The sequence below is a fragment of the Aotus nancymaae genome, unplaced genomic scaffold (genome assembly GCF_030222135.1).
Source record: "Aotus nancymaae isolate 86718 unplaced genomic scaffold, 86718_ANA_hifiasm-v0.15.2.pri h1tg000040l, whole genome shotgun sequence".
In the NCBI taxonomy this organism is placed as follows: Eukaryota; Metazoa; Chordata; class Mammalia; order Primates; family Aotidae; genus Aotus; species Aotus nancymaae.
The window spans coordinates 57079167-57092149 of NW_026988454.1; the positions used below are offsets into that span (position 1 = coordinate 57079167).

At 36.0% G+C, this 12983-nt stretch overlaps 1 protein-coding gene across 2 annotated transcripts in view; it reads left to right on the top strand.

Annotated features, from left to right (window-relative positions):
- METTL24 (methyltransferase like 24) overlaps positions 1–12983 on the top strand; it is a 117397-nt gene that overhangs the window by 61867 nt on the left and 42547 nt on the right. The gene's annotated exons all lie outside the window — the stretch shown is intronic.

A 12983-nucleotide genomic window follows, 5' to 3' on the forward strand; every position in this document is an offset into this window, starting at 1 on the left:
ACCAAGTTTTAATCTCACTAATCACCTAACATTAGAGAGTCAACTCTAGACATAAAGTGTTGACAAGGATAGCAATATTTAAATTGATTTGAAGATTTTAGTTGCTGTTGAGTAATATTAATGGTCTTGGCCAAGACTAAGCAAGAAGACTAAGAAACTTACTTCTGGCATAGGCTGAAGAATACCATTTTCATTTGGCAACTGATTTACACTTTCCAGAAAGAGCAAACTACTTATGTTGACCTCAAATAAAAAAAAAATAATTGGGGTTATGTTTAATAAGATATTGCTGTGCATCATGTTATTCACTGTTGTTACATGTTTCTCACTATTTTGAACCTCTAGGCTCTATACAGAAAATATGTATAACTTTGATTAAAGTTTACTTTATAAAATTGAACGGACATTATGTATGTTGAAATTATATATCAAAGGATATCAAATCTCTGCAAACATTTTATTATGAATGAACAGCAAAAAAGAAACTCAATCTTTGAACTGTGTTCTTTGAAAGCAATTTTTAGTGTAGCATACCCCAGCTGATTGTATTCTGAGGTAGATGCTAGGGAATTTCTCCTGAGTGTAGTTGGCTTGTGTTTGATCTTTAGCCCTTCTTGGGTTTGGCTATTTTGGCCTGTGTTCCCAGCCAGAGATGCCACGTAATTTAGAACAGATCACAATGGGTGTTTCTATTTGAGAAACAGTGTACATGAGACTCAGTTTTAAACTTGAGTTGGCTTCTTGATCATCAGCAAGAGTCTTTTCCCCACATTGTTGTTCCTCCTCCTGCTCTTTCCCATCTTCCTCCCTTTTCTCCTTTTCCTTTCTTCCTCTTCCTTCTCCTTCCTCCCTCTCTTCTTCTTCCTCCTTCTCTTTCTTCCTCTAAACAACCTTTAATTAGATAGCCCATGCTTCATCAAGAATAACTTCAAAAAATTTGCTATTCTTTTAACACACTATTAACTATTGATCTGTACCTTGCTTTGCCACCAAGAGTAACTGGTGGCATTTAATAGTCAAGAGGCTTAGTGAGGCATATGTAGGATTTTTGGGTAAAATCTCAGAACAGAATTCCTTTTTACATGCTGTTAATGTTTTTCATATGTGTGGGAAGAAGCAGGAGCATTTTTCAGAACTTTATTTAGGGTTTTGTTTTTTTCTTTTCTGTTGCTTGTTACCTTTGTAGACCTGTTTTTTACTGCTGAAAATTACAGGCCTGTTTCTCTAATATGTCAACTTTAGATTATTCAAAGAGCTAAGTAGTTATTCTTTGTGTTCAGTTAGGAGTCTTGCTGTTCCTCTTTTATGCTCTTTACATCCTAGCCTTCTCCAACCCCACTCTTCAAAGAAAAGACTGAGTAGGAAAGAGAAACTCAATGCCATTTTGCTTATAAATAGTATTTTAGCAAAAGATTTGGTAAAGGTGAGGATAAAATAAGACTTTGAAAAAGGGATCTGCGGATATAATTTATCTAACTACGTTTCCTATGGGAAATGTATTTTTAGATAACAAGATATGTACCTGAATTGTGTTTGTTTAGCTGCAGTGGGCAAACCCTTATGCTAAGGGTAATGCATGAGGCCTTTTGTAATGCTGCTCCTGAGATAGTAGAAATATTTACAGTGATGTCTAAAAAGGAGAAATGCTTTAAGGGATTGCTTATGTTTCTAAGGCTACTTTTTTTTTTTTTTTTTTAATGTTTACAATGAAAGTGATCTGGCACAGAATTGCCAGGAATGCATTTGTTCCTTTTTTTTTTAAATTTCATATTGAAGAATTTAAAAGATACTGCCATTCTTCCCTAGAGACTTTTTTTTTTTTTTTGGTGACTGCTTAAAACAAAAACAACAAAACTAAACCCATCAGTGATTGCTTTCCTTAGGAACATGCTTCTAAGAGCTATGCGGGGCCAGATAAATGGAAACCTTTTTTGTGGCATGCAGCAAGCATGGTCTGTTTTCATTTTTCTGCACATGTGCAGACAGTGGTAAATAGGATGTGACTGTGGCAGGGGAAGCAGATAGAAAAAAACACAGTAACAAATGTCAGCGTTTCTGCCTTGACACCTTCATTCATTTATTCTGAAAATGAGTGTAGAAACCAAAGCATTTTAGCTGTTTTGTTTTCATTTCATAACTTTAAAATATCTCATATAGTTTTGTAATAATTTTCCTACTCGGCTGCTAGTTTTCCTTTTCCCTATATCTATACCTGGATTCCAGCCACTCAAGCAAAATATGGGCAAAAATGAAAGCAGTCTTCTGAGATAGTGACAGAAAGACGCATACGGCTTTCGTACTGCTTTTAAAACTCTTTGGTAATTTTAACTTCAAACTATAAATCAAAAGCTTTTCTACAGCATTGGGTTAGAGCAGCTGCATCAGCAAAACCATGTGGACCAGAAGCCCAGTCTGTCAGGAAATAATATCACTTGGATCCAGCATTATGTGAGATGATTAACTGTCTACTCTTTGCAGAAGTGGTTATTGTTAACTAAGCATACAATTTCTTTTCAGACTGCAACTAGAAATATTGAATCTGAAGTTTCTGCTCATATTAATCATAATGTATGTTTTTTAAAAGTCTTTATTACTTTAGATTTTGTTACACTCAGAGTATCCTCAATGATCCAAGCTAGTTAATGAGGAATTATAACTATTATTTTTGGTCTTAACCATGCTGCTGATAACTCTGAATAACAGAGGTGCCTGAGGGTTTCCCTATGTAAGCTCATCAATCTAGGTTTGAAGCGTGATCCTCTTGTTGGCTTTTGGTGTTGGCAGACTCATTTAACCTCTCTGGAGCTCAGTTTGATTGACAGCTAAATGAGGACAGTGATACTTTCTAAACTGTGGGTTGTTTTTGAGAAGTAGATCTCAGCACACAGTGTGAAAGTCTCCAGCAGAATGCCTGGTGTGAATTAGTCATTCAATTGTTTTCAGTAAATTCAAAGGGTTTTTATTAACAATTTTAGTAAATTTTATAGAAAACCTTTTTTTTTCTTTGTTATCAGGGAAATGTACATGAGAGATTTCTCTGGAAATTGCTAACTGTAGCTAGTTCCAGTCAAGAGTTCTTAATGAGAGCTTTGTGTGAAACTGAAAGGCAATTGGTCTTTCAGATGTGGTTGTAAAGAAAATATTGTTTGCTGCCTTCAGGCGCTGAACAGCTTTAAGGGTGACTGTATAGAAAGTAAATACTGTGCTGTATAGAAATTAAATAAACTGCTGAGAGTTAATTGAGATTTATTCCACACAGAACAGATAGACCTTTGGGCTAGGGCCCTCTGGTCAGATGCCCTGGGAGAGCTGGCCTCCCTGTCTGTCAGCTCAGGGAACTGTGTCTTCCTTCACCTGCCCCTGTCACCATTCAGGACATGGCTCAGTGTCCACTTGGACCCTCACAGGACTACCAGTTTCTGCCTCTCTTGGCTGGGAGCTCACCTTTGATTCCAGAACATCAGTTTTGTTGTGTGTTCACTATGATTGCATTTGAGAGAATATGGGCTTTGAAATGAAATTACACAGCTAGGGCAACATAGTGAGATCTCATCTCTACAAAATATTTTAAAAATTAGCTGGGCATGGTGGCATGCTCCTGTAGTCCCAGCTACTTGGGAGGCTGATGTGGGAGGAGTGATTGAGTCCAGAAGGTGAAGGCTGCAGTAAGCCATGATCACTCTGCTGTACTCCAGCCTGGGTGACAGAGCCAGATCCCTCTCTCAAAAAAAAAAGAAAAGGAAAAGAAATTAAAGATTCACTCTTGTTTTTCTTTTTACTTACCAAATTGCTAAACATAAACAAGATATTGATACTGCCCTGTATTGGAATGCTTGTTGGAAATAATACACTTTGCTACTAGAAATGGAAAATAATATACTCTTTCAGGAAGATTTCACCATATGTATATAGTGTGTCAGTTTTTATTTCTAGAAATATTTTTTGCCTTAAATTCTGTTTTATCTGCTGTTAGTTCTGCCATACTAGCTCTCCTTTGATAAGTGCTTATATGAAATAACATTCTAGATTATTTTCATTCTTTTGATATAGTTTTAATTTATGTATGGCTTATAAGAGACATGTATTCAATCTATGTCCGGATTGTGTTTTTAAACCCAACCTGATAATGCCTTTAAACAGGTGTGTTTAATTCTTTTATATTTATATTTATTGGGATTACTGGCATATTGCGAATAATTTCTACTCTTTTAAATTGGGCCTTTGGTTTTCTGCGTTTTCCACCCTCTTCTTGGTAAAGCTTATATCTATTCTTCATGCTTATCTTTAGATTTAAAAAGTATATAATTAACTATAAAATTTTAATACATGTAAAATCATTCAGTATTTCTATATTTCTTCTGAACATACAAGGATCATAAAACGTTAATACCTATTGAACCTGGGTGCCCACATTGTTATTATCTGGAGTTTTACATATTTTTATTTAAAAAAAATTTCAAATGCCAGAGTTGCTAGAATATAATGAACCCTCACAGATTTTTCACTAGGATTCACCATTTGTTAATATTTTGCCATACTTGCTTTCTCTCTCCCTCTCTTGCCATACACTTATCTCTGCAACATAAAAAAAGATTAAAAACTCAATAGAAACTAATGGATGAGGACTTCCATAATAAATCTATCCGTATATGTGAGTTTAATAGGTATTATGTTTGCTGATATATTTGGATTAATTGCTTCTTACTTCGGTATATCTCAGTCCAAGAGCTGACATCCTAATTAATGTGGAAACAGTAGAAATATCCTTATTAAAGTCAGGGAAAAATAAGGATTTTTATCATCACCATTTAAAAAGAAACTAGATTAGAGCTCTTTAAAAAAACAACTTAACATTTTGAGATAGATTCATATGCACTTGTAAGAAATAATACAGAGACTCCAGATACAGAACATTTCTGGCACTATAAGATCATGTTTCCCTTTTATAGCCACACCTACCTTCTTCCCCTTACCTCCTTTCCTAACCTCTGGTAACCACTAATCTGTTTTCTATTTCTATAATTTTGTCATTTTTAAGAATGTTATATTAATGGAATCATACAGTGTGTAATCACTGTTGTTATTTAATATAGTTCTTAAGATAATAGCTGATATAATATGAAAAGAAAAAATTGTAGGAGTATGAATTAAGAAATAGGTAAAAATTTTACTATTTGCAGATATTATTATTATTGAAATACATATTAGTTGAAGATAATATGATGGTATACTGGAAAACTCAAGGTAATCTAATGAAAAACTATTAAACAATAAGAAAATAAAATGAGTTGTCTGAGTACAGTATGCCAAAAATTTTAAACTACACATTTGTGAATAAAAACCAGTTAGAATATAAAAAGGAAGTAAAGGTTATTTACAAAAGCAACAAAAATAAAGCTAAAAATAAACTTAGTGAGACATGTGCAAGGTCTACAAGAATAAAACTTCAGCCACTCAAGGACTTAAAGGAAGACTTGAATGAATTCAAAGACATAGTACATGCTTTGATATAAACACTAACCAGCATAATGATTACCTCTTTCTTATGTTAATCTATTGATTTAACATGATCCCCATAAAATTGTCAATAGGATTTTTTTTTTTTTGCAGAACTAAAGAAGCCTATTCTATAGTTCATCTTGAATTAACAAGCAGAAAAAGCCAATCAAATTCTGATAAAGGAGGTTAACTAACCCTATGAGATAATAAAGCTTCTTATACAACTATAATAATAAAAATGGTACTATTGCATGAAGAGATAAAAGTGGATAAATTTTAAAAATCCAGAAATAAATCGACATACCTGCAGAGTTGATATATAATCAAGGTACTGTCTCGAATCATAGGGAAAAGATGGATGTTTCAGTAAAATTATGAGTAAGCCTTTATTTAAAAAAATGTTTCTTTGAGCTTTATTTGATGCCTTTGGCCAAAAAATTTAAACCAATAAAAGTTTTTTTAAGACCATAAAAATATTAGAAAGAAAACTATGGTGATTAAAAAAAAAATCCCGGAGTTAGGAAGTCACAAAGAAAAGAATAATTAATTTGATTGTGTACAAAATTTATACATGGTAAAACTACCAAAAACAAAATTAAAAGACAAATACCAAGACAAATATTGACAATTCATCTTATAAGTAGAGAGTTAATTTCACTGGTATAGAAGGGCTTCAACAAATCATTAAGAAAAAGATATACAACTTGATAGAAAATTGGATGAAGAAATAGTTGATGAAAAACAGTTCACAGAAAAGGAGATACAGATAGCTTATATGAAAAAGTATTAAAACTTGCACATATGAAGAGAAAGACAAATAAAACTATAGTTAGATACAATGTTTTTATCAGATTATCAAAGATAAAAATCACAGGAATATAAATTAGTACAACCTTTCTGCAGGGCAGTTTGGCAATATCTATCACATTGCAAATGCAAATCCAGCAATTCTACTTCTGTGAATTTGCCCCACAGTCATATCCCATATGTATGAACCAATATATGAATAAAGTTATTTTTTACAGTATTGTTTGTAATAGAAAAGGCTAGAAAACAATCTGCATAGCCCCATTGTGGAAGTAGTTAAATGGAGTATTGTATATCTTTTGGACAACTTACAAAGCCACTTAAAAAAAGGACAAAGCAAATTTTTATGTACTGATGTGGAACAATTTCTGAGATATATTTTTAAGAAAAGAAATTTATAATGCAAAGCAATTACTAAATAATTTTGAAAACAAAAAACAAAGTTAGAGAACTTATACTACTTGATTTCAACACAACATAAGGGATAGTAATCAAGATAGTACGGTACTGACATGAAGATAGACGTATAGATTAATGGAACACACCAAGAGAATTTGGAGATGGAAACACATATATACATTATCCTTAGCAAGCTAACACAGGAACAGAAAACCAAATACTGCATATTCTCACTTTTAAGTGGGAGCTAAATGCTGAGAACACATGTACACATAGAGGGGAACAACAGAAACTGGGGCCTATCACAGGGTGAAGGGTGGGAAGACGGAGAAGATCAGAAAAATAACAAATGGGTTCTAGGCTTAATACCTGGGTGATGAAATAATCTGTACAACAAATCTTCATTGTACAGGTTTACCTATATAACAAACCTGCACATGTACCCCTGAACTTAAAATAAAAGTTTAAAAAATTTTTGCAATGAAGAAAAAAAGAAAAAAACATATATAACTAACTGATTTTTTATAAAGGCATCAACATAATTCAATGGGAATAACCTGTAGTCTTTTTCAACAAATGGTGCTGGAACAACTGATTACCTGTATGGGAAAAAAGTAAAACCTGACCTGAACCTCACATCATCATGAAAATTATTTTGAAGTGGAACATAGACCTAAACATAAAAGCTAAAATTATAAAACTTCTAGAAGAAAATATAGGAGAAAATCTTTACAAGTTTGACATAGGCAGAAATTTTTAGACAGTATATTTCTTAGCATAAACCATAAAACAATTTTTTAAAATATAAATTGGACTTTAGCAAGATCAAACCTTTCTGCTCATCAAAAGGCATTGTTAAGAACATAAAAACTGGGAGAACATATTCACCCGCAAATATATCAGAAAGGACTTGTATCCAGAATACATAAAGAACTCTTATAGCCAAAAATAAGGAGACAAACAGTTCAATTAATAAATGGGCAAAAGATTTAAACTGGTGCTTCACCAAAGAAGACATACAGATGGCAAAAACATGCATGAAAAGATGCGCAATATGATTCATTATTAGGGTAATGAAAATTAAAGCCGCAATGAGATACCACTTCACAACTACCAAAATGGCTAAAATTAAAAAGATTGATGTTACTAAGTAATAGTGAGGATATGGGGTAACTGGAAATCTCAAACATTTGTAGTGGGAATGCAACCTCTTAGGAAAAGAGGTTGGCAGTTTCTTAAGTTAAACATATATTTACCAACTGATCCAGCAAGCCCATTCCTAGATATTTACCCAAGATAACTGAAAACATCTATCTGCACAAAGGCTTGTAACTGAAAGTGTATAGAAGCTATGTTCATGATAACCTCAACTGGAAACAACTCAAATGTCTGAAACATGTGAATAAATAGAGAAGTTATGGTATTAATATATCTCTTAATAGTACCATAACCACACATTCATAAGGATGAAATAACACTGAGCAATAAAAAGGAACAAGCTTTGTGATACATACAACACAAATGAGTCTCACAGACTTTATGCTGAATGAAGGAAGCCAGATTCAAAAAGCTACCTGTTATGTGATTCTCTATATGAAGTTCTAAAATAGACAAAATTATTCTATGGTGATAGAAATCAGATCAGTGGTTGCCTAGGACAGGTGGTGAAGGAGCAGAGTTGAAGACTTACTGAAAAGATCAGAAGGAGATTCTTTTGGGGTGATGGAAACATTTTAACATTCTATATTTTGAGTATGTTTGTGGTTACATGAATATATACATTCATCAAAAGTTGTCGATTGGCCAGGCATGGTGGCTCACACCTGTAATCCCAGCACTTTGGCAGGCTGAGGAGGGTGGATCTCTTGAGGCCAGGAGTTTGAGACTAGACTGGACAACGTGGCAAAACCTCATTTCTACAAAAAATACAAAAATTAGCCAGGTGTGATGACATGCACCTGCAGTCCCAGTTACTCGGGAGGCTGAGGCAGGAGGATCAATTGAGCCACTGCATTCCAGCCTAGACAACAGAGCAAGACCCTGTCTGGAAAAAAAAAAAAAAGCCATTGCCAATATACTTAAAATGTATGAATTTCATTGTATATAAATTATATTTCAATAAAGGCAAATTGCAGAAGAGTGTGTGTAGATTTTCACCATTCTACTATTCACATAATTGTTTTTTAAATTACATGCAAGAAACTAGTGATGCTGGGAGCTTCCAGGGAGAAGAACTAGATGACTGAGGAAGAAACTCTGTACTCTTTATATCTCTTGAATTTTGTACCTTGTGAATATTCAAAAAATTAAAATATTTTCTGTGGTTTCTTATCTATTTTTCTTATTCTATACTTTTGGAGTACTTTTCAGATGTATTTTGGAGGCTCTAAGTCTATCCTCCTTGTCTCTTCATTGCTTTTTTCATTCACTCTGTCCTATGTTAAGATGCATTCCTCAGAACTAGATCCCAATTCTTTAATTTTCTTTTTAACTATATCCAGGCTATAGTTTATACCATTTATTGGTATTTTTACCAAAAAAGACTGTATTTTTCACTTCTAAGGTTTCTAATTGGTATCTTTCCTATCCATTTGTTCATTTCTAGTTCTGTATGTTTTTATTGAAAATGTGTTGTCACTGCTTGGATGTTTGTGAAAGTCAATGTTCTTATTGATTGAGCTGAGTTTCCCAAACATACTTATTTTAAACTTTTGTCAGACTTTTCAACACAATTAATCTTGGAACGAAGTAACATTCTAATTATTGCATTGGTTGACTCTTTCTCTTATCCTTTGACTTCTGCATGTATTTTGGAATTTTGGTTTGCTGGCATATTTTCAGTAGAAGGTTTTTGGTTTTGTTTTCTTTTTCTCTTTCTTTTTGGCTTGCCCTTCTCTGTCTAGTGACTTTGCAGTTACATTCAGGACCTGGTCTTTTAGAAGCACTTGTCTCCTACTTTCCCAGTAGTATGTGGACTATTCAAACACTGAACCATCAGAAGTCCAGCTCATTTGCTATTTGCTAGGGCATGTCACTCTCCTCTCATCTTCTTAGGCCAGCAGCTAGTTTTGCGCCATAGCTTCCAGCCAGTGGTTGTTGGCAGTTTATTTCAGTCTCCTTTCTGCAGCCAAGGAGTTCCCCTCCTGCCCCTAGCTTTAAGCAATGAATGGGCTCTCGCCACTCTCTCAGGGGAGCACCTTGAGTTCTTATTTCCTGTAGGAGATGCACACTCAGCACCACTGCCACCTGCTCTACCATGGAAGCCTGCCATTTCCTGCCTGCCATCCTGCTGACCGCCCTGTGTTCTGGTCCACAGAGATGTTCATACTGGTTTTGAGCCCTGCTGTGTCCTTTTTGTTTCTTTTTTTCTCTGTCTCCCTTTCAAATAGTTCTCCCTATTTTTGCTTTGTGTTTGGCATAGGGGGAAGGTGCACATGTCACCTTCATATTTTTTTTAAACAACTTTAAATGGAATGAATTATCTGAATGCTGTCCATAGACTTGTGAGTCAGCTGTCCTAGGTTTGTTAAAACATTTAAAACACCTAACAAATGAAAGATCCATATTGCCTCCAAATCATATTCTACATCATTATTTCTTAAATTTAATGTATATATGAATCACCTTGGGAATGTGATTAACATGCAAGTAACAATTCAGGAGGTCTGGGGTAAGACCTGAGATTCTGTATTTCTAGTAAGCCCCAAGATGATGCTGATGGTGCTGGCTGGGAAACTGAACTTTGAGTAACAAGGTGTGTACCACATTTGGAGAAACACAGGACCGGAGCAGAAACATATTGCCCATGCCTATGACTTCATAGTCATGTGCAATGCTGAGATTTGAACGCAGTCCCTGCAGAGCACAAGCACTGGGCTACTTTGTGTCCTGTTGATGTCTTTCACCCTCAGCCTGAGACCCTGGTATGAAGGACAGACACTGTCATAGTTTCATTGTTTTTATTTCCATGAAGCCTATCATATCCGATATCTATACTAGCTGTTGTCCTGGAACAGATTTTTTTCTCAGGAGGGAAGCTCCTTGTGTTCCCTGCTGGTCTGCCATACCAGGTCAAAACCCAGGCATACCTGAGTCTTAGATAATGATTTACCCTCGAGCTGGAGCCCTCCTTCTGAGATGTATGTTCCTAAGTGGGCTGTGTGGCTCACAGGCAGAGATCCCTTATTGTACGGATTCCCATTCCAAGTACCCAGCAAACACTCTGGAACTATACAGGATACATGTTGGCCTAACTTTTTCTTCAGCACCTTCCTAAATAAAACATACAAGGAATGAAAGTTTGAATACCTTATCTTTGAACACAATCTACCCTGGAATTAAGAAGCAGCAGCCTTGAGCATCCAGAGACCTTAGCTCCTGATATTTCAGAATGCTTGGGCAGGAATCCTTACAGAAAACCAGATATACTATGGTAAAGGTGGGAGTCCAGGTGATTCTTTCAGGTCCCAGGGCAATTTCTATCTAAATTTGTCTAAATTCCTTTTTCAAAGAGAGGTGTATATCTTTCTGTGTATTTGAAGGCAATTTCATCTTGCAGAATTGTGATTTAATCAGGAAGGTGCTATGTTTCTGTGAAATAAGCCAGTGGCAATTTAGCAGTAATGAGTCATTCACGGTGCTGAATTGCAATTTGAAATGTGGAGACATCCTTTGGTCTCCATCAATCTGCAGTGGACCCTAAGGACAAGCCATCTTGGGAAGTGAGTCAGGAACTTCTGAACTCAACATTTAGGAAATGAGTTTTTTGTTTTTTTGCCAAAATTCATCCATAAAGGTGAAATTTGCAGCGTAGCAAAAATGTCTTGGCTCTTCTGCATATTTTTCAAACCATTCAGTATTTAACTAACATGGAGTTGCAATAGAGTAGAATGTCCATCTAATGAGAGAATTAACTACTAACTACATCTGGCTTTAGCTGTTGTATTAGAGTTCTCCAGAGGGACAGAACTAATGGAATATATGTGTGTGTGTGTGTGTGTGTGTGTGTGTGTGTGTATATGTGTGTGTGTATATATATACATTTGTGTGTATATATATACGTATATATGTGTGTATACACACACACACACACACACATATATATATAAAGGGAAATTTATTAAGTATTAACTCACATGATCACACGGTCCCACAATAGGCCATCTGTAGGCTGAGGAGCCAGGAGAGCCAGTCCGAGTTCCGAAACTGAAGAACTTGGAGTCCAGTGTTCAAGACCAGAAAGCATCCAGGTAGTCCAGTCTCTCTTTTTCATGTTTTTCTTCCTGATTAGATTCTACCTGCGCTGGCAGCTGATTGTGCCCACCCAGATTAAGGGTGGGTCTGCTTTTCCCAGCCCACTGACTTAAATATCAATTTCCTTTGGCAACACCCTCACGGACACACCCAGGATCAATCCAGTCAAGTTGACACTCTATTAACCGTCAGAGCTGTGGTTAGTGTTGTCTTTGGAGGTAGAAGCCATGACTGGCAAGGTTGTAAGCACGTGGTGTTCTGGAATCTGGGGACCACTCCCAGCTGTAGGACTCTGTGGTACTTAGACTCTCAGAATGGGGGATGCTGGACAACAAAACAAAACAATATCAATAATACACCACAAACAAAGAATTCAACCACAAAGGGAGCTTGATTCAAATATCACCCAGGCAGGACCAACCCCAGAGACTGTGATGTAGTAGTTCTGGGATGGAGCCCAGGAGCCTGCATTTTTAACCAACTTCACCCACCTCTAACCCAGGTGATGTGAAGATCACCCTTTGAGGAACCTCTGTGTGTGGAAAGGACTTAAGTGACTCAGCCTTCCCTCTGCAAATCCCCCACCCTCTTTTTTGCATAAAGCCCTTAAAACAGGAAGTGGGTCAGGAGCCTGGCTGTCAGCTTCTGCAGCATCCCCTCTGTCTCCCCACCAAGTTGCTGAGTCCCCCATTCCCTAGTTTCCCTTATTGCAAGGTGCATTATATGAACCCTTGCCACCGGAGAATGTTGTGGAAGCAAACAAGCACGTGTTAGTGAGAGGAAGGAGCAAGGAATTTTCATGAGACCAGATTTGTGATTTTATGGAGAATGATGACTGACTATAGCTTCTTCGAGATTTTTCAAAGGACCTAGTGTTATTACAATAGAGGAAGATTTCACACGTGGAAGAAATCAGCCCTCAGGGAGCTGGCATTTTTCTTTGTTGCTGTGGACAAGGAGTGGGCGTGCTTATCTGATAATCTTGCCATTTTCACATGTTTGGGGAATGAGAACCAAGTGCCTCT